At 40.4% G+C, this 20,206-nt stretch overlaps 1 protein-coding gene across 4 annotated transcripts in view; it reads left to right on the forward strand.

The window, feature by feature from the left end:
• The window catches only part of PLXNB2 (plexin B2), a 252,716-nt gene that overhangs the window by 102,807 nt on the left and 129,703 nt on the right, over positions 1-20,206 (forward strand). Inside the window, exon 1 of one of the 4 annotated variants that reach the window (XM_026867772.1) lies at positions 338-446. The exons of the other annotated variants lie outside the window; for them this stretch is intronic. The gene's annotated coding sequence lies outside the window, so the exon portion shown is untranslated. Of the gene's footprint in view, positions 1-337; positions 447-20,206 lie in introns of those variants that run through there. 4 annotated transcript variants of the gene reach the window in all.

The following is a 20,206-nucleotide window of genomic DNA, read 5'->3' on the forward strand; positions in this document are numbered from 1 at the left end:
TCTTTCTGTTGGCAAGTTTTTGCTGAGCCTACTCCCGCCTTCCTTAATTGTTACTGTGTCTGTATTGTAAGAGGCAGTCCCTCCTGAGCACTCTCATTCCCTGAGCGAACACATTTCTCCACCCAAAACTTGTTGTGACACATCTGGTTTATATTGAGACTGCTGGGTTTCTGCTAAGCCTTCCAGCACAGAGGAGTCTTTGAGATATTTATTCTGCATTCCAGCTCAGAGCTATTTGCTAGGGGAAGAGAAAGCAACGCTGTGTCTTTTCATTAAAAAAAAAAAAAAAAAGAGACTACCTTTTGGAATGCAGCTTGCATTTTGTACTAACCCCCATGGAGGTGAAGGCTGTAAGGACAACAGAGCCAGGGCTCAGCCTCAAGGATGGAGTAACTGTGTTGCTGTGGTCAGCACGGTATCTTAGTATTTCTCCTGCATCTTCCAAGGTAGTTTGTTTGCTAGTTAATGCTCACTGCTCTATTTTCTGATTTTGGTTTGAGTTTGTTTTTTTGTTTTGCTGCAAGGTGTCCCTTTGGCTGTGATGGACTGTCTCTTATAGATTTCCTATAGTATCACTGGAATATACAGTGCATATGTAAATACTCATGAGAAATCTAATGCATCTTTGTCACTTGCAAGAGCATTCTTACTTTGCAAAATAATTTTCTGGAGTTAATGTGAGGTGATGTGGCCACTGGCACCACTGTTGGCTCTCCTCATGAAAAATGCATGCTTTAAGTGGTGAGATGAATTCTAGCTAGGTGTTTCCTTTCACTTTCATTTATGTATTTTTTTCTTCAGAGTCTTATAAATCACATTAAGTGCTATTGAAGATTTAAGATATTTATCCTTCTGTTAGAAACAAAAAGTACCCATTAAATCAGTTCCAGTGAAAACGGATATTATTATAGCATGTTTTGTTCTTAATCATTTGGTTGCAGACTGCAAACACTAATATATTTCCTGCTGAAATTTGTTACTAAGTTAATGTTCTCTTTAATATTTAGGAGTGCAATTCTTGGTAGCTTCTTACTTAACTAGAGCTAATTACCCTCTTGCCAAACACTTTCAGTCCTTTCTGTCCTGCCTTTAGATGATATGTCAGCAAAAACCTAGTAATAGATTTGAATTAAGCTTGCTGAAGGGGAGTGGAATGAGAAAGCAAAATTTTCGTTTAATTTCATAGGGTTTTATTCAAGATTCATATTATGTGCAAAGTAATAAAATCACTAGCTTTTAATTAAATTAAACAATAGTTTGCCTAAATTGTAACTACACAATTTTAAATTAGCTATATGCATTAAACTTCCCTTTTAATTACAAATCAATCCAGAACGCTTCCTGTAACATGATGAACACTGACATAATTTTCTTCCTTAAGCACCTACAGCTGATGTAAATAGACTGTTTCTTGATTTCTGGTGTGTGTGTGTGCTCCAGTTATGTTTAATTCATTGTATTCTTAGATTCCTGCTGTCTCTCAGCCCCTTATGACTCATTTGCACAGTATTTCAAAATGTATATGGTAGTCTCTCTCAAACGCAAGAAACAGCCCCTGGGAGGTGTGGTGATGCTCCAGCTAGGAAAACCTTTGACAGGTAGAGGCCTAAGCACCAAAATAAAGTGGTCACATTAGACCACCTTAATTGTAGCTCTTCAACTCCTCAGTGTATTTTCTTAATCAATATTAAATAGATACCTGTTCTCCTCACTTGTCCTTAGACCTCTTTGTTCTTCACTGTTTGCCTGAATTGGGCCTAGATAAGGTCCAGATGAAACATCTCACAGTGCATTTGCCTTGCCTGTACTTACACTGCAGTTACTTTTTCACACGGATGAGTAAGCTTGTGAATGCAGAAAAAGGTAATCCTGCAAGTTCTTTTTGTTAGATATTCTGTTCCTTGTGTCTTGTAGTGCATAATTGTCCTTTCGGCACGGTCTGGTGGATGAGCCCAGCTCACTGGCTGGCCCGGCACGCAAAGCAAAGGTGCCAGATGCGATATAAAGCAGGGAAGAAAAGCTGTGGCAGAAACACCTGCTCCTTGAAGGCCCACCAAATGAGCACCCCAAAGACACCGGTCATTAATGAATGAGCTTGTTAAACCTCTTCCACCACTAAAGCTACCCTTCATGAGAGGTTTATAGCTCCTTTTTGAGAACATTGTTAAGCTAATCTAAGTAAACTCTGAGGAGTTGCATCTAAATGTCCTTGCTGAAAGTGGTGTGTATCTGCAGTGCTCTTTCTTTCAGAGAGAAAGCTTTGTTGTTCTTTGTCAAAGAAATTTCCATTAAAAAAAAGAGAGTGGAAGGAATAAGGGAAGATCTTTAATCTACTGGTGGTTGTTTATAGATATGAGAATAGTATAGGGGATTTAAATCCTAGATCCTGGAGGAAGCACAACAAACAGGAGGGTAAGTTATTTCTTCTGCATGAAAGCAAGAACCTAAATCACTCTATGCTCTTTCAGAAGTCTGGAGATATCTTTTATTTTAATGAGAACCATATAGGCTTTTGTGTGTGCTCAAATGTGCAGAATAAATTGAAACTCGCTTTCTGTGTGCTGTCACACATCGCGCCTGGAATGTGGTTGTGCTTCTGGCCTGGTGAGATCAGGTTGGGGTTTTTTTTGTTCAAACATAAGGGTAATTCATTCTTCATCGTCAATTGAACTCGAGCATTTTCAAGCCAGCTGCCAATTGTGATATGTGTGCTACTGGCTTTGTGGTGTATTCTTTTGTCCCCATGGTAAGAAACTGTGAGCACTAGTCTGGTGACCTTAACCTTTTTGGAGGTAAAAATGAGTCCCTTGTTTGTCCAGACTGAAGTTTTCACCGAAGTCTTCAATTTTTGTTTTTTCTTTCCTTCTTTTTCTGTTATCTGAGAGTAATGTCCTTCCTCTATGTGTATGATCTTTGTATAGCCTAGCAAAAGCAGGAAAATGCATTTATAGGTCTTGGTACCAGAGACCTAAAATTTCCTTGTTTCCTTTCACCAAGGAGAGGTCACCTTGTCATCCTGTACAGTGGTGTGTTCATAGCAGCTTTCAGAGGGGAGTGTGAAAGGGAATGCATCTGTACCCAAGCCAAAAAAAAGTTGCTGTTAAAAGAAAACATACTTGTGGATTTTGTTCAGTGCTGTACTCCTTTGGGATTTTTTTTCCTCCCTTATAAATTATGTCAGTAAGGAGGAGACTGTGCACTAACATCATTATCCTCAATGGGTAGATGTTGGGTCTCCTCTTTTTAAGACCTTTAAAATGTCAAAAATTAGTATTTTGATATATGGCTTAAATTTGTTGAACATTGGCACTCCAAACTATCACTAAGAGTGAATCACCTTTATAACCAGTGTTGCATATTTTAAGGATAACAAAATGATTTGTAATATTGTGAAATGTTTTTAGGGGTCTCATCTTCTGTCTTCTTTTCTGCACATTTGTGTGTGTTCATCCTGTTCAAAAATGCTTCTTTTTCAGCTTCAGGTTCTGTTAGAAAAGATGGCTTGTGTCTGTTGTGCTGAACTGCTGTACTGGAATGAAATACTTGGAAACTAGATGGTTTCTTTCACTGACAAAATATATTAAAAGAGAATCATGGAGAAAGAGCTGGTACACCCACTGTTACTTGGTCTGCTTTTCTTTCTTATGAAGTGGGCCAAAACAGTTATTTTCAGTTTGGATAAATTTTGGATCATTTGGTATGAGGCATGTTCCTGAAATCTTAAAAAAAGGGGGGCGGCAGAACAGGGGCTTTTGGCTACTTCCCTCCATCCCTTTGCGGAATGCAGAAGTGACCCACTTCTGCGTGATACAGTTAGTTGAAAATCTCAGTAATTTATGCTTATGCTTGAGCAATGTGAAACAAATGAGTATTGGCCTGGAGTTGGGTCTCACAGGAGAGATCTGCAATACCAGCCAGGATTGCTGATTATTTATGGAGTTAGAGGTGTTGTTGAAGGCTTCATTTAGAAGAGTTTCTCTCACTGCCTTATATATTTAAAAAACAGAGGGGTTGGTGAGAATTGCTTTTTTCTTGCATTTAAAGGGAGGGGCTAGTGTAATATTCCAGCATTGTGGTTTAGTTGTTAGACCACTGGATATACCCAAAGAAAGACAGTGTAAAACATAGGAAAGGTATTCATAGAGCAGTTTGTCATCGTGCATACCAAAACATTTTGAAATATACATCTGAAATTTAGAATCTGATTTACTGTGCTCCGTTTGTAGCTACCAATCTAGAAGGTTATCAGTTTTTAAAATGTTAAGGGAGTAAAATTGGTATGTCCCAAGAAACTGAAGCTGGTGTTGTAGCACTAACAGTCTAACCAGAATATGGAGCTTTTTACATGACTATCCAAGATTTTTGTTGGTTTGGGATTTTATAACTCTTTAATCCTTCTTCCATGATACTCCATTATAGACTTTGGGGTGGGTTTTTTTTCTGGAAATTGGACCTTCTTGTACGTTTCAAGTATTTTTCTTTTTTCTTTTCCTCTGATATATTGCCTTGGTCATGAGAATGGAATAGATATTCTTGTTAGTCTAGCATGGAAAGTTGACATCTGTTGGGCTTTAAAGCAGATTTCCAAGTAAACTGTAGAAAATCTGTAATCCTAGTAAGAAGATAAACTTGACATGATCACTGCTTTTAATAAAATACTTTTTCTGATTTGTTGGATGACAATTGAGTGGAACATGACCAAAAAAAAAGGCGGGCTAAGGGAAACGTAATGGCTACATTAACAGAACAGGTGAGCATAGCCAGCTTCGTTATTCTGATGTGAACAGGTCTTGCAAATCCATAGTGTAAAACCCTGATCTGTGAGTGATACTGAAGACTAGAATCAAATATGGAGAGAGTTTTCTTTCTTCCACATCGCCAGCGTTTAGAAGGAATAGTAACCCAAATACCTCCAGGAATCTAGATGAAGAGCTGGATGAGGAAACCACTGAAAGATAAAAGTGCAGAGAATATGGAAAATACGTGATCATTCTGAGAGGAAGAACACTCTTGGCTGCTCTGTAGCCAGTGCGGTGCTTGTGCACCTGGTGTGTGGGCTTCCCTCCACAACTGACAGAGTAGAGAAGTGCGTGTATAGGCTTTTCTGGGATCTAGTAATAAAGTGGGGATTGTAAACTTCCTTTCCTTCATGTCCTCCTAAAATTGTGGGCTCTTTACTCAGTTTGGGGTGTAGTAAAAGGAGATGTTATTTAAGTGGAGCAGCAATAATTGGGTAAGAAGGGAAGGAAAGGTATTCCTGAGGGTTTTCATGCAAGGATGCCGCTAGCTCTTGACATTTGCCCAAGTCAATCATATGTATTTCTATGTAGTGGAAAATCTGCTTTAAAGGGAGAACTTGGGATTTCCAAATCCTAGGTGTACTTTGAGATCTGCCACAGCAAAATACTGAAAATTAACTGGTATTAAAGATAGACTTGCAAGTCTTGGTTTTCATCACCTTTCACCTCACCTGGAAGTGAGAAGCAGCTCCTTCTGACTACCCAACACCCTCTGAACAAGACTGATTTCACTCTAGTGTTTACACAGCATTTCCCATACACAAATGTGGACCACTCCCTGTGAAATGACAGTCACCAGACACTGATGAAGACTGCCAGTAGGACTGTAAACTTCCCACCTCAGATTTCTCCTTTTATTTGCAGTTTCTTTTTAAAATGTTTCCTTCTTGGGAACTTTATGGAAGTGTCTGAATGCATCAGTAGTGACTTTCATTTCACCTCCTCAAGTCTCTTCTTATAGCAACATCTGGGAAATTTGTTTAATTTACTTTACTGTGAAATTACTTTCAATGTGTCAGACATCAGCTTTTTACTTTAACTGTTCAACTCCCAAGTGAAGCACACATCATCAGCTGATATTATTTCAAGAGTTAAAGTTTGTGTAAGTAATATTCTAAAACTCAGTCAAATCCAAATATTTCGGTGACCATGATTTAATAGTTCCTCTGATCACTTTATGATAGAGAGGTAATTAGATAATGTATAACGGTTGATTTTTACAGCAACATTTATTTCTCAGTCAAAAAGCACTGTTGTAATAAAACTCAGGAAAAAGAAATTAGGCAGGTAAGTTTAGTTTGCTTTGCATCTTCTACTGACAGGTTCTTAGTGCTTTGGAATGGGTCATAGGAGAGGTAACAGCAGAATGTGACCTGTAATTTCTGAACATTTTGGGTGCAGGCAATGCAAAGACTCATATGAAGTCCTCCCAGGAAACTTATCTGTCTTAATATGTATGCAATTCAGTCTTCTGGTTCCTCTATTATTCCAATGTTTTTTCCCTATTATGCACATCACCATGATACATGAGTATCTACTGCATAATCTTTTCTCTACCTGTCCTGAAAGTGTGCATGCATAGAGTGGAAATTAATTTAGCATTAAATGCAAACAGTAAATAAGAATAAATGTTTGAGCTTACCTAAGCAGTGGAAGGTATATACAAAATAAAGTAGTATTGTCACTCTAACTGTATGCAGCAGTGAGTAGTACCCTAACAGCCAAATAACGTCTTGTGCATTACTCTTCACCAGCCAGCTGTAGTCTCTGTTTACACCCTGAGATTCTTTCCACAGGGCTTTGCCATTGCCAGTTAGCAGCTGTGAGAGGGAAGGATTGGGAGATGATGAGACATTGCTTTTTCCTCCCTGTTTTTCCTCCCATACCCATCTCCCCCACCCATATGAAGGGATGCAGAGCAAAGTGCTGGAGTGAAGCAGCCACATCTAGAAGGATCTGTGACTCCCAGGAAGGCAGGAGGCAGATGGGATTCTACTGTTACGTGGCCACACATCCAAGGATGTCAGTAAAAAAGTAGAGGATTCAAGTGCCCTAATTTTCACTGTATTGCTATATTTCAATTATGTGTGTGACAGACTGAAATCCCTCATGAACAGCTCTAAACCCCATCCACAGGATCCTGAAATAGCACTGACTCCTGTCCAAGAGCTTTACATGGTGTCATGATACTTGTTTTCTTGATAATGGTATCAGCAATATCAATATCCATAGTCTTCACCCTTTCAAGGGGTGCTGTTTCCAGGTTTTGACCTTCTCTAACAGCTCAGCCAGTGTATTGGGTTCTCCATCTAAAGAACCTCTCCTCTCTCCCTTCTAAACCAGAGCAGTAATAAGCCTCTTCCCCAAACAGTGGATTAAAGCCACTTAAACCTTTACTGGCCTATCAAAGCAGTAGGGAATTTAGATGAAGATTATCAATTTACATAAAACAGTGCTGTATTTATTAATATATTTATGTGTGTGTGAGTATAAGTAAGTGAGCCGATGCAATACATGAGAAGTGAATGGGAAGGTGCCTCATGACAAGGGTGTTGGTGATTGCTGAATCTGTGCAGTGAAACAGGAGTACTTTGAACATGCCAGGAATTTAGAAAGCACGTATCCACTCAGGAGCATTAGTTGCATCATTCTGTTTAGATGACTTGTTTCATTCAGTGTTAATTATTGAATTCACTTTGAAAAAGCGTCTGTTCATCTGCTGCTACTCAAAGTCTCAGGGAGGCTGAATAAGTACAAAACAGCCATTTCAAGGAGTGATACTGAGGTGAAGGAAATTTTCTTACCTTTTAGCTCCTTTATGGTAAGTAGCACTTACCCTTGAAGCAGGTGGACTGGAAGGTGCCACCAGTAAACTGATGAGTTCTTCAAGGAAGGAAGTGATGAATGGAAAATATGGTTATTACCTCATAATCATTTAAAAATCTCTTTCTTCCAATTATGCTATGTGCAACAAGGGTTGTAAGCATTCACTGAAGATAAAATTTTCTAAGATGCAGGGATTTACTGATTTATTATATTTTTCTCCCCTCTATGGAATCAGTGGTGAGGATTAACTTTCACTTACTCAGCTGTCATTTTTCACCAATACTGTCACCCCCATTCTCCATCCAAATGTGCTGCTGAAATGTGGCAGGTGGTTTTGCCAGTAATTGCGTGCTACTTCATTCCATTTTAAATGAAAGTATAGAGTACGGTGGCCTTCCTCTCTCATCACTGGCATATTTCACAGCCGTGTGGTATTGACAGAGAAAAGGCAGAAGAGCGGGCTCCCCTTCAAATTGCAAATATGTGTTATCCTGCAGTATGTTCCCTTACGAGCCAGTAATTTCTGGGCAATGAGCTTCTGACTTTAGTATTTTTTTCATGACAAAAAAATTACAATTTTTGAAATGTTCATAAATATGTTTTTTGAATGGTAAAAGAAACTGAACATGATTTTGAGTATCTAAAATTAGCAGTGGCTATTCTGTGGATTGTACGCAAGTTTCTATTACAGTATGCTTGATCTCGTTCTGAGGCAGGTAACCATGCTCTGGTAGAAGGTGGCTTTTCTTTGGCCCCAGCTGTACTAAATGCTATTATAATTAGCGGGATGGTTAACTTAATCAGAGCACTTGGCTTGGGAGAGAGGTGTTACAGAGTGCACCATAATTAGCATTTTTATTCCTTTGATCCTGAGTGCACTCTTTATTGACAGAAATATCAGGAGCTGGTTTGTTTCTTCTCTTAACACTTCAGGAGGCGGAAATGTATGTGGCTGGTGAGATTATGAATTTATTAATGAGGGGTTTTTTTAAAAAAAAATACAACCATCCCAAGGGAAGTAGAAGAGAACATTATCTGCATGTGTAGAAGAAATGGTACCAGGTCTCAGTTTTCAGTGCGGCAGCATCTGGGCATGGTATGTGGCCAGGAAACACCTCCTGCAGCAGCTGCAGCCTTTTGTAGTTGCATGGACACTGTTAACAGCATCCTAACCGTTTCCAGCATGCTGCTGTGGACAAACATGGCTATTGTTTGGGTCTGTAGAAAAGGTGCCATTTCCTTAAAGTGAGGAAGGGGAACACTGAAAGGGTGATCTGTTTGGCAAAAAAAAACCCCAAAGGTTTGGATAATACTATAGGAGCTGAAGCTTTACAGACATGCCAGCTTCAGCCACTGAAACACAAGTGTCCCATCCTATGTGCCCAATATAAGCAGGTGGCGAAAGCATGCAGCGGGGCAGATGACTGTTCAGTTCATGAAAAAAATGTAACATTTATGCTGTCAGACAAAATGCTGAAGACTTCCAAACTTGCATCTGGCTTCCCTGCCCTGATTGCAGGGGAGGAGAGTCGACACGCCTGGGAGGCTCTTCTCATTACACACCACTGAGCAGAGCGGTTGCTCGCACTGCCAACAAACCCAGGATGTTAAAGATCAGGGACTTCTGGTAGATCAAGCCGCTGTCTGCCTTCCTGGGATAGCCTTTGTTAGGCTTGATAAACATGCTGTCCTCTTTGCCCACATTGCAGTGGGATGCCTGTAATGCTTTATATCTCTAGTGCGTCCACAGAGTTGGATATAATTTGTCTCAGTTGGTTTTGAGCATTTGTGCATCAATCTGGAGCAAGTGTTTTATTCACTTGTTTTTATTGACTTTGGGATGACGTTAGCTCAGGTATTGGTAGACACATCCTCCATATTCAACTTCCATATGGCTGCTGTAATTTTTCCTTTTGGTTTTAAAAAGTTATAGTGATGTTTATAATGGAAAAACTGGGGGAAAAGTAGTTCAGGTTCCCCCCTTGTAAGAGCTGTTTGCAGGTTTTCACTCTTCTTTGATGTGTATATGTCTCTTTCCAGTCCTTTATGAAGAGGAAGAGCTATCCCATGTCTGTGTTCTTGCAGTTCATTTGTATCTGCTTTGCCAGCAGAAAAATTGTATGCTAATAGAGGCTGCAGAGAATGCAGCCATCATTAAGGGACTTCCTATGTTATCCTTGACTTCACTAGATTACTTTTATCCACTCAAGATGGATAAGTAATTTTAAAAACATTTATGTAACTAGGTTTTAGGTCAATAGCAGGTTAAATGGTTTATTTAAGTAATCTTTCCTGGCAGAAAGTATGTGGAAAGACCCTCTCTCAGTACTTTTACAAGATTATTTTCATATCAGCATTAAAGCAGCAAGCAGTCTCCTTGACAGTAGACTTGGAAGATACCCATTATTTAAGAGACGTGATAAAAACAGTATAATCTTTTCCAATACCCATACAAAGCCAGCAATTGTCTGTTTCTGCCATTCCAGTTATTTATGTAATTATACTTAATGCCACACAGATTGAAGAAGAAAAAGAAATTGTTACTGCTGTTTCTGATTAATATTTTTCCATCCTGAGATCATAAGAACAGTAAATGCCTCTTATGGTGGTAGAGAGAAGAAAGGACTATGGATTTGAAAATAATTCAGCAGAAGAGCTGAACCAGAGGGGAGCACGTGCCTTCTTTGAGTCTGTCTCCTGTCCACATAAAGGCTTCATTCCTAAAGCTCATGGACTGCTAGGAAATGCTGCCATCACATAATATCACTCCTGAGCTGTTACTACCTTTATTAAACTGTTTGGTAATTTTGCAGTGGATTTGAAAGGTATAGGATTTAACTAGTTTAAGCCTGGATATATCCAGGCTCTCCTACTTTGCCCAGTTCTTCTGTGCACACTCATGGTGGAACTGTTGACCTGTACATTTGCCAACAAGTGTTTAAATGCCAAGATACCTCTTATGCTTAGCATAACTGGGTTGGCCAGGGTCTAGGAGGTCTAGCTGGTAAGCCCCTGCCCTCCATCTAATCCCACATACTGGAGTGATCCAAGGTTGCTTGGAAATGTCCCTGGAAAGTATACAGTGCTTTCAGGCTCCTGGATTAGGAGAACTACTTGAAAGTTTACAGATGTCTTCTTGTCTTCAAATTCACTGTGTTCGCTTGTGCTCAGTCTCAGGTATTTGGGTTGCTTCTTCATAGTGTCTAAAGACAAGGAAACTGGACGTGTATCACGTCTACAGCAGAAGGCTCAAGTTAGAAGTTAAGACTGGGTTCAGCAAAGCTGGTGTATTCATTTAAAGCAGATACGGGAAAAATTGGATTTTTTAGGCCTACTCAAGAAATATATGCTCATGAGTTTTATAATGTTATGATCATCTAGGTTGCTCAGCTATAGTATTATACACTTGTACAAATTCGCCACTTCACTCAGCCTACAAGTTCTGCTTGAGCTAGATAATATCATTTTAAAAAAACATCCAATCTCAATTTTTTTTGAAGACTTCAGGTGACAGCAGATTTACTGTGAGCAAATGTAAAAGGTTCCAGTGACTTAATTACATTCATTTCTAACACTTTCCCCTTATTTTTAGCCTGAATTTTGCCTCAAAAGTTCCATTTTTCAGCTCTGTATCTTGTTATGCCCTTTATTAAATGTCTCTCACTAATCTAAGTATTTATTGACTGTGATCAAGCCATTCTGAACTTTCTCTTTGTGAAAATAAATGGGCTGAATTACCTCTGGCTCTTGCTTTAAGGCATCTTTTCCTAACTCTGAATCCTTCTTGCAGCTCCATCCTGAATCCTTTCCAATTTGTCAACATCTTTTGTGCAGTATGGATGCCAGACATGGCCATGTATGCTTGTAATCATTTCAGTAATGCTGTATGAAGTGCCAGAACCAGTCCCAGGCATCTCAGCAATGTAAGAGAAACTGAATTTTTGCCGCCCCAGGGCTGAGGGTGGAATGAGTTCACACTAAGATCTGGGCTTGCGACCCCAGCTGTGGAAAAGAGAAGGAAGAGAGAGGGTGTGGCTGGGGCTGGGAGGAGCTGGTTTCCACATCTCCTCCCATTGCCACTTTGGCAGCAGTAACAGGAAGAAGCTCGACTCCTGCATAGGCAAAGCAGGCAGCAGGCCCATGATGACCACTTAGCATTGTCCCGTTGCCCTGGATAACCTCAACTTTGTCTGTTCCTAATAATGCTCTGTGAAGTGCTACAATATTTTCTGCTTTGTGTCTTCCCCTAGCTCATGTATTGAAAGATCTCATTAATCGCCGCAGCCACTGCCTTAAAGCCAGAGTTTTAGTTGTAGCTCACCATGGCCTCTGAAGTCTTCAGGTCACTGATTTCCAGATTAGATCACCACCTTACAAGTTTAACCTGTATTTGAAGAAGCATGACCTTGCATTCTGTGAGTGCTCTAAGTTGACATTCAAAAACCCCCTTAGAGTGTATTTTTCCAGCTCACTCCGAACTGACTTGCCCTTAGTCTGGCTGCTATACCACTAGTTATATCACCTTCACCTTGACTGCCACAATGCTATTTTCTTCCATGTCACTTAAGACTATAGGTTAGAGAAGGACCAAGATCTCTTGATACACAAGTCAGCCAGGAGTTTCATTTGGCTCTGGGAGTCCCATCTTTCTGAAGTGCCTCCTGTTTAACAGCAACACCTCTGCTTTGTGGGATGCACGCCTCCACTTTACACTCCTCTCTGAGTGGAAAAACTAAAGAGGCAAATCATCTTTCGTCTTACGGTTCTTGTGTTGTGTGTGGGGTTCCTACTACTGCAATGCAGTTGAAGATACTGCAGAGAGGGATATTTAAATTCGAGCCAAAAAAAAACCCCTACCTAATTAAACTGAGGAGAAAATTATGAATGCATTTCTATTTTTAGGATTTGTAAAACTTGCCTTAACAGAACCTTTGGGCTTAAATCAGTAGACATTCCGTTTTTAATTGGAGCATTTTGCTGCATATGATGGTTTAAAATAAAGAGTTAATTAGGCATTTGTTTATTCAAAAAGTAAAACATTCAGGGAGGTCAGTGTGCACTTTTGGATATGATATTGACTACATAGATAAAGGCGCTGGGGAAGGGAGGCACATGAGCAACAGACAAACGACACTGTTGGGCATCTTACTTAGCTATGCTTTCTGGGTGCTATCCTTAAGCAACCAGGGCAAGACAAAGGATATTGCAAAACATACCAAAAATGAATTCAAAATAATAATCTATCACCCTGCAAGCTGTACATTCATATGTGTGTCAGGACTCACAGAATCTCTCGAGTTTTGCTTTGCTTATACCCCCTCCCACAGATGAGCTTCAGGGTGGTTGTAGTTGTGCTTTTTGATGCTACCCACATTATGCATGCACTAAAATAAATATGGGACTTGCTGCCCAGGGAGTAATGTCATCTAGCTGAGGTTTTTTGTGGCAGCCAGCAAAAATAACAAGGGAAAGTGGAAAGTCGTGGAAGGATCTGTGGCAACCAGTGCTCGATGGGCAGCATCCTGAAGTTTGATGCGGTTCAGGTCTGTTGCCAAGTCCAGGTGATTTTGATTCCAGAAAGCTAGTGCTTTTCTCAGTATTCCAGATATCAAAGGAGTTAAATCTGCATATTGCTGCTGGTGGTTACCATGCTAGAGTCTGTTTAAGGGAAGAGGAAAGGAGTATTCAGATTTGCAAGACTGGTGTGTTTTCAAGTCACTGATGCACAGCAACCACTGCTCTTACTGCTGCTTAGTCATACCACCCTAAAAAGTGCTAAAGCAGTTTAAAAATTTCAAATATCAGCAGATTGGGCTTCTGTTTTCTATGTGAGAGCATCTGCTTAGAAAAACTGAATTGTACTTTTTTCAGAAAGTGAGTGACTGTGCACAATGCAGTGTTTTGTTCCTGTCCTGGGTGTTATCTTGAGCCATGAGAGCATGGCTGTTGCTTAGCGTTTCATCTGCTGCATGACCTTCCTCCCGAATGCCAGAGCCATCAGAGAACCATTATTGCCTCCCATAGATGCTGACAATCTTAATTACCACATCAGCCCAGAATAAATATACAGCTAATCAAATATGACCATGAGAGGTAGAGTGACAGGCAGACTAGCAGGATTATGGTAAAAATGTCTGCTGGCTAAAGCTTTCTCAGTGCATTGCTTGGAACCAAGCAAAGTCCAGCTCTTCCAAACACTCTATGCCCATTTAGGTCAGGTTCATCCCTGTTATGTTTGGGAAGCATCTCCATCGATCTGAATGACATTTTTTTCCATGAGCGATTTGCTGGAGATTGAATTATCCTTTCAGTTGGATTGGGGGATGGGGGGAAATTCTCCCATTGTTTTCCTCCATAGCAGGTCTTTAAAGCATGCTTCTGACCATTGCAGCAATGAAAAGTGATGTTGTCTGTCTTCAAGAAGCACAAGTATACATTTGAATTTGATAAATGCAGAAATTGCTTATTAAGGTTAGTGATTACAGTTAGCTCAAGGATACAATACGTTACTAAACACTGAACATTAGCATTAAGGTAGTGAATATCTGGATCATGGCATTGGAGACTTGAGACAAGAGTGCTTTTTTTTTTTGATCTAGGCTAAATATCCTACTTCCAAGTGTTACTAACTTCCACATTTTCTTTAAAATGGCTACGTTCTACTTTTGATATAATGCCTGTTGTGCTAAAGTAGCTTAGGTCTCTCTCCTCAGAGAACGCTGTGGCCCTGCTGTGTTTCTAGTCTTTCTAAAACGTAATTAGAATGTGTTGACTTTATCCTTGAAGCGGCAACATAGAAACAGTGATATCACATCAAGAGTCACTTTGTACCATTGTCCTTGATGGTGGTATTTGAAATCCAGGCAGGGAGATCTTGATGGTCCAATACAGAGGGCAAAGTGGAATGGATATCTTGAGCCTGGAGCTCTAATCTTTTAAGCAAAATTGCTGAGGTGATTTCATAGAGACTATGGTACAACCACACAGGCTTCCCTGGTTTGAGGGCGGTTCCTTGTTAATGGTAGAATAATTTTCCTTTTTCCATTTTTTTTTTCCATTTTCATAGCTGTCCTTGTTAGTGTTACATTATATTTTGAAAATAGGCAATCATATCTTTCTCCCCTATTTCATTTTTTTGTTGTTTTTATTTTGAACTACTCGATAATTTTTGAGATACCATCACAATGACCTTTCCCTTCCTGACAACTCTGCCAGGAGGAAATCAAATTAAATGTTTTGTTATTAGCCCTGGGCCATTCAGACAATCAAGGAGTGATTTTTTTGTTTAATAATTCCAAGTTCAAGAGTGAAATATTGGAAAATTATTAAAATTACTCATGTTTAAAAAAATGAGATAACTTTTAAATGCAAATTGATGTGATAATGCTGAAACTTAGCGGTAGAGTTTATTCTGAAATATGTGAAAAATGAATTTTAAGTATAGATTTTTAAAAAGTTCAAACTTATGTGGCAGTTCTTGCAAACTTGAAATACATGGGTTTTGTGGCATGCTCTTATAAAAAATTAAATATTATGTTGGCTAAACAGTAATAAATGAGCCAGTGTGTACCATGGTAAGGAGCACATTTGGGACATAACCATCAGACAAGGGTAATTTAGTTTTAGCATTATCAGTTAGAAATACTGCAGTTGAGTGGAATATTTTATTACACAAAAACATCTGTAACCAATATATCCCTTGGGAAGCTTATGTGACCTGTGATTTGTTTGGAAAAAAATGTTTTGGTTTTACAAGACTGTTCAAAAGCAAGTATGCACATCAGGCCATGTCCCAACGAATCTGGAAAGGGCTCCCTCCTCATTGTGTACCTCCTGGAAATTTCGGGGGGCTGTAGCAATGTTTCTGTGTTTCAGGCTGTAGTTTTCAAGCTCACTCTGTAACCTGAGGCACTGAAAAAGATCTGGGAAAATGTGTACAACCATGCACGCTACCTTTATCTGCACCACGTGGCATTTACACACAATTATCCTTGCTATGAGGTATTCCAAAACTACTGCAATCATAGTAAGATTCGGATCAAAAAGGACGATGCAGACATCTGAAAGTATATTTATGTTCTATTAAAGTGTGCCAGTGATACAGGACAAATAGCATCCAGAATATGTCATCCCAACTAAAATTTGCAAAGCAATCGCCTATGCTCAGGCCTTCATAGTGCTTTGGCAGGAAGACAAAGTACCCAGCTGCAGAAGACAGTCAGTCAAGGCCTGGGAACTTGGGGAGCCGGGAAGATGGGCGGATAGACAGCCTGAACTTGACAGCCCATTAGGTACCTGACCTTCTGCTTAAATGACTATTGAATTCTTGAAGATGTGGATTAATGCTTTCTTTTGTTCCGTGAGTTCAGAGGTGAGATCGGCAGATAGGCGTGCCAATTAGAGACAGCTTTGCCATGGGGTGCTGCTGTGTGTCCGACAGTGCATCGTGAGCAGTGTCTTAGCACGCTATTTCTACAGAGAGGAAATACTGAGAAAAACTACAATTTCTATACAGAGGGGGAAAACCCGTCACATTCACCCAGGATCTCGTTGCACTATAACAGTAATTAGAGGCAAAACTACTTGTTTCCAGTTACTTGGATACTGCCTACACCCAGCAATCAAAAGTGGCCAGTTTATTACCATAGGCTATACAAGCATGTTCCAGACCATAATATGCCAAGCGTTTTTTCAGCATAGGCTACAAAAGTAATAGGTTTCATGCCAGTAAGACCACGGCATTGCCTTTCTGGCATCTCTTTCAGTTCACACTTCTTACATACAGTTCTGCAGTGACTGAGGCCCAAACACAGCAGAATAGAAGGCATTTCTCAGTGCAAAGAGTGTTTTTCCCCGAGAGTGAGCTACTGCTGCTTTTTAAAAAGTCTGCCTTGTTTAAGGAATATTTAAGCCACAGTGTTGCCCATTAAAGGGCATTCTTCAGTGCAAAGGGAGAGGAAACCTTTATGGGCATATGAAGCAGATCTGGGTGCTTTTTTGTCTGTGGTGATAACACTGTACCTGGGATAGGGCTCACTGTGAAACCAGGTATAATTTATACTAAAACTTCCATCTGTTCGAAAGATATGAGAAGTATGTTCTAATAGGGTGGTGGCAGTGCATGTTGGTGGAAGGCATAGAATGGGAAGACCTCAAAAATCTGTTGTAGCCCAGCAAGCAGAGGTTCTATAAGGAAGGCAAGTCATTCCCAGGATGGAAAATCCTTCGCTTCGGGTACCCTGAGAGGTACATCCCCACCCTGCGAAGTGTATTCCTGTGAAACAATGATGTTCCCTTTATGTAAGGAGAGAAATGAGTGTGAAGATCCTGGGAGTGAAACCATGTGCATTTCAGGATTTTCTCTCTTATTGGCAAAGAGATCAGGATTTTATCCCAGCCCTGAAAATGACATGTCTGGCAAGACTCTGTATTTCACATTCTCAGTGAAACAAATGAAGCTAGCCTGGAAGGCTGGACCTGTATAAATGTGATTTCCCATTTTTAAATTGTGTGAAAGATAAGCGTGTTCTCAGCAACTGGTGAGTGACTGCTCTCGGGAACCAGCCAACCCTACCTTGCTGTCATACTCAGCAGGATGGGTACATCAGAGCAGGATGGGTCTGACTGCTCATGCCACGTGTGAACTGGAGCCCTCTTTCTCTAAGGCTGTCCACACTGTGGCCTGTGGCGTGGGGCAGATACTCCCAGGTTAGCAGCATCAAACCACTTCTGTAAACTGAATAACTGCTTTAGTATTAGACAAGGTGCAGGGGTGATTAGCCATAAAACAATACTAGGCAAATGGTAGTCTTCTTCTGGGACTCTGTGCAGAGTCACAGTTGCCCTCCGAACTGAAGATGAGTTTCATAGCTGTACTTTATCCATGTTGCATCATTTATCATGGAGGAAGTTGCATCATTTACCATTTGTGACCAGAAAGGGCTTAGATTCTGAGATCAATGCACAGACAATGTCTAGAAATGGGACAGCTTGTTTTGTCTAGCTTTTTGAGTTTGCTGATGTCAGGAGGTAGAAAGTTCAAGTCTCATGTTACTGGCTGCACTCTGCATTCAGCAGACAGGACATAAGCTTATGGGGAAAAGCACCCAAAAAAAGAGCAGCAAGAGTAATGTAATGAGGGAAGGAGAAGGTATGTTGTGTGTTGAGGGATGCAGGTGAGCCTCACATTTAGAGCAGAAGTGCATTGCAAAGTCGGTGTTTTCACAATGTGAAAATATCCCTGTTGTTGCCTCACCCAGAGGAGTGGGTAACAGAGCAGGCAGGAAGCTCTTTGATAAAACACCTACCTCATTTCTTAACTTCTCTACTGTAATTCAACACTTAAAAGCCAATGGATGCTCTCTGACCACAGGTACTTTTTAATCTCTGATGTTTCTTTGGAGAGCTATCTGAGTCCTTTTGAAAGTAAAAACAAACATGTACAAATCCAACTTTTTCTTTGAAATGATGTAAAGGTTTATCTGGAGAGAAGTGGTTAAGTAGGATGAAAGCAGAGTAGCATCAAACTAGCGACATGACAATGACTGTTTGCTTGTGTTTTACCCAACTGATTCCCACCCACTCCCAACAAAAATAATTGAGTTAAGGAATGTTCTGAATTAACATATGCTGAGTTTTTTGGTTGTGCAGCAGTGAGTGATTTCTGCTGTTCTTCCGCTGACATCACCGTATGTCACTGGAGCACTGTTTAACAAGAAGTATGTAATTCTAGTAATCCCCAGGAAATCTGCACATTGTTTACCAAACCCCACTGTTTTTTAAAGAAGAAACGTGCTTTGCCAAGAGACCTGTAGCATGTCAGACTAGAAAAATGCTTCTTTCGGTGGCTGAGAGGAAAAGATATCTGCATGGGTATAAAAGCACATGTCTTCATGGTAAGTGTGTGGAGGTAGTTGACCAAGCTGTGGTGTTTTGCTTCCAGAAAAGGGAGGGTAGTCAGGCCAGCTGCTTTCATGAATTTTACTTGCCAGTTTGAAGATGGAATTTTCAGAGAAGCACCTCACTTCTTACAACTGATGACAGATCTTGCTGCTTACTTACAGCAAACATGCCTAGTCATAGAATGGTTTGGTTTGGAAGGGACCTTAAAGACCATCCAGTTCCATCCCCCCTGCCATGGGCAGGGACACCTTCCACTAGACGAGGTTGCTCAAAGCCCCATCCAGCCTGGCCTTGAACACTGCCAGGGAGGGGGCAGCCACAGCTCTGGGCAACCTGTTCCAGTGCCTCACCACCCTCACAGTGGAAAAACGTCTTCCTTACACCTAATCTAAATCTACTCTCTTTCAGTTTAAAGACATTATGCCTCATCTTATCACTACCCCCTCCAGCTTTCCAGTACGCCCTCTTCAGGTAACAAAAGGCTGCTATAGGTCTTCCAGAGCCTTTTCTCCTCCAGGCAGAACAACCCCAACTCTCTCAGCCTGTTCTCACAGGGGATGTGCTCCAGCCCCTGATCATCTTCGCGGCCTCCTCTGGACCCACTCAAGCCAGGTCCATGTCCTTATTCTGGGGGCCCCAGAGCTGAACACACTACTCCAGGTGAGGTCTCATGACAGCAGAGTAGAAGGAGACAATCACCTCCCTTCACGTGCTGGTCACACTTCTTTTGATGCATCCCAGGATACAGTTGGCTTTCTGGGCTGCAAATGCCAGAAAGAGACAGCTCTGGTTTTCCTCTGTTGTTTCATCCAGATGGACAAAACTGTGGGTTTTAGTTTGTTCTGAACGTAATATTGCAGGGTTGGGGTTTTTTTTGCCCTGCACACTTTCCACTTAAACAGTTTAGTGATTATAAATGTGTAATGATCTCTGTTAGCTCTGCGATCCACTCGTATTAATGACTTTTCTTTTGTGCTACTTGGCGCATGAGGTGAAACAAATGAAGAGCTGTATTAATTATTCATCAGCTGATGAATTTCTTTCGCTGTAAGTATGTTTCGGGTTTGTAGATCTCTTTGCATAAACTAATTGATTTTAATCATAATATTCCAAGTGGTTTTAATTAATAATTTAAATATAATTGTTTTGGGAAGTTCTTTAGCCTTATTCTGGGCAGCTGGTGCTTGAAAACAGAATTTGGCAATGATTTAGCTTCAAAAATATGGAGTTAGTTTTCTGCAGCTGTTATCAAATAAAATTAGTAACTCAAAGGTGCAGGATTTTCTTTGGATGAAAGATTAATCAAGTCCAAATCCAATTGTGTTCTAATCTAATCGTGTCTTAAATTAAACACGAAAAAACCCATGGAGTAGGGACAGGGAGTTTCCTAAGCTTTTCACACCTCAGTGTGTCTGAGGAGGGGATGGAAGGAGGAGGGAGAAGTTAGTGCCAAAGTAATCACATCTTTATCTCAAGAACTATTTTCAGCAAGGTATGATCTTATTTTCCATCCTCCCACGGTTTGAATAGGAATTTTGGGAAAAGTTTATTTTTACTTTGCTGGGTATAGATCTAATAAGAGTTTTCAGTACCAGGGGACTAATGACCTTTCAGGCAGGCTAGTGGTTTGACTCACCACAGAAGAAATTAAGGTATTTTGGTTCAAATAGGAAGCTGAT

This window comes from Athene cunicularia (assembly GCF_003259725.1).
Source record: "Athene cunicularia isolate RWA chromosome 1 unlocalized genomic scaffold, athCun1 chr1_part2, whole genome shotgun sequence".
In the NCBI taxonomy this organism is placed as follows: domain Eukaryota; kingdom Metazoa; phylum Chordata; class Aves; order Strigiformes; family Strigidae; genus Athene; species Athene cunicularia.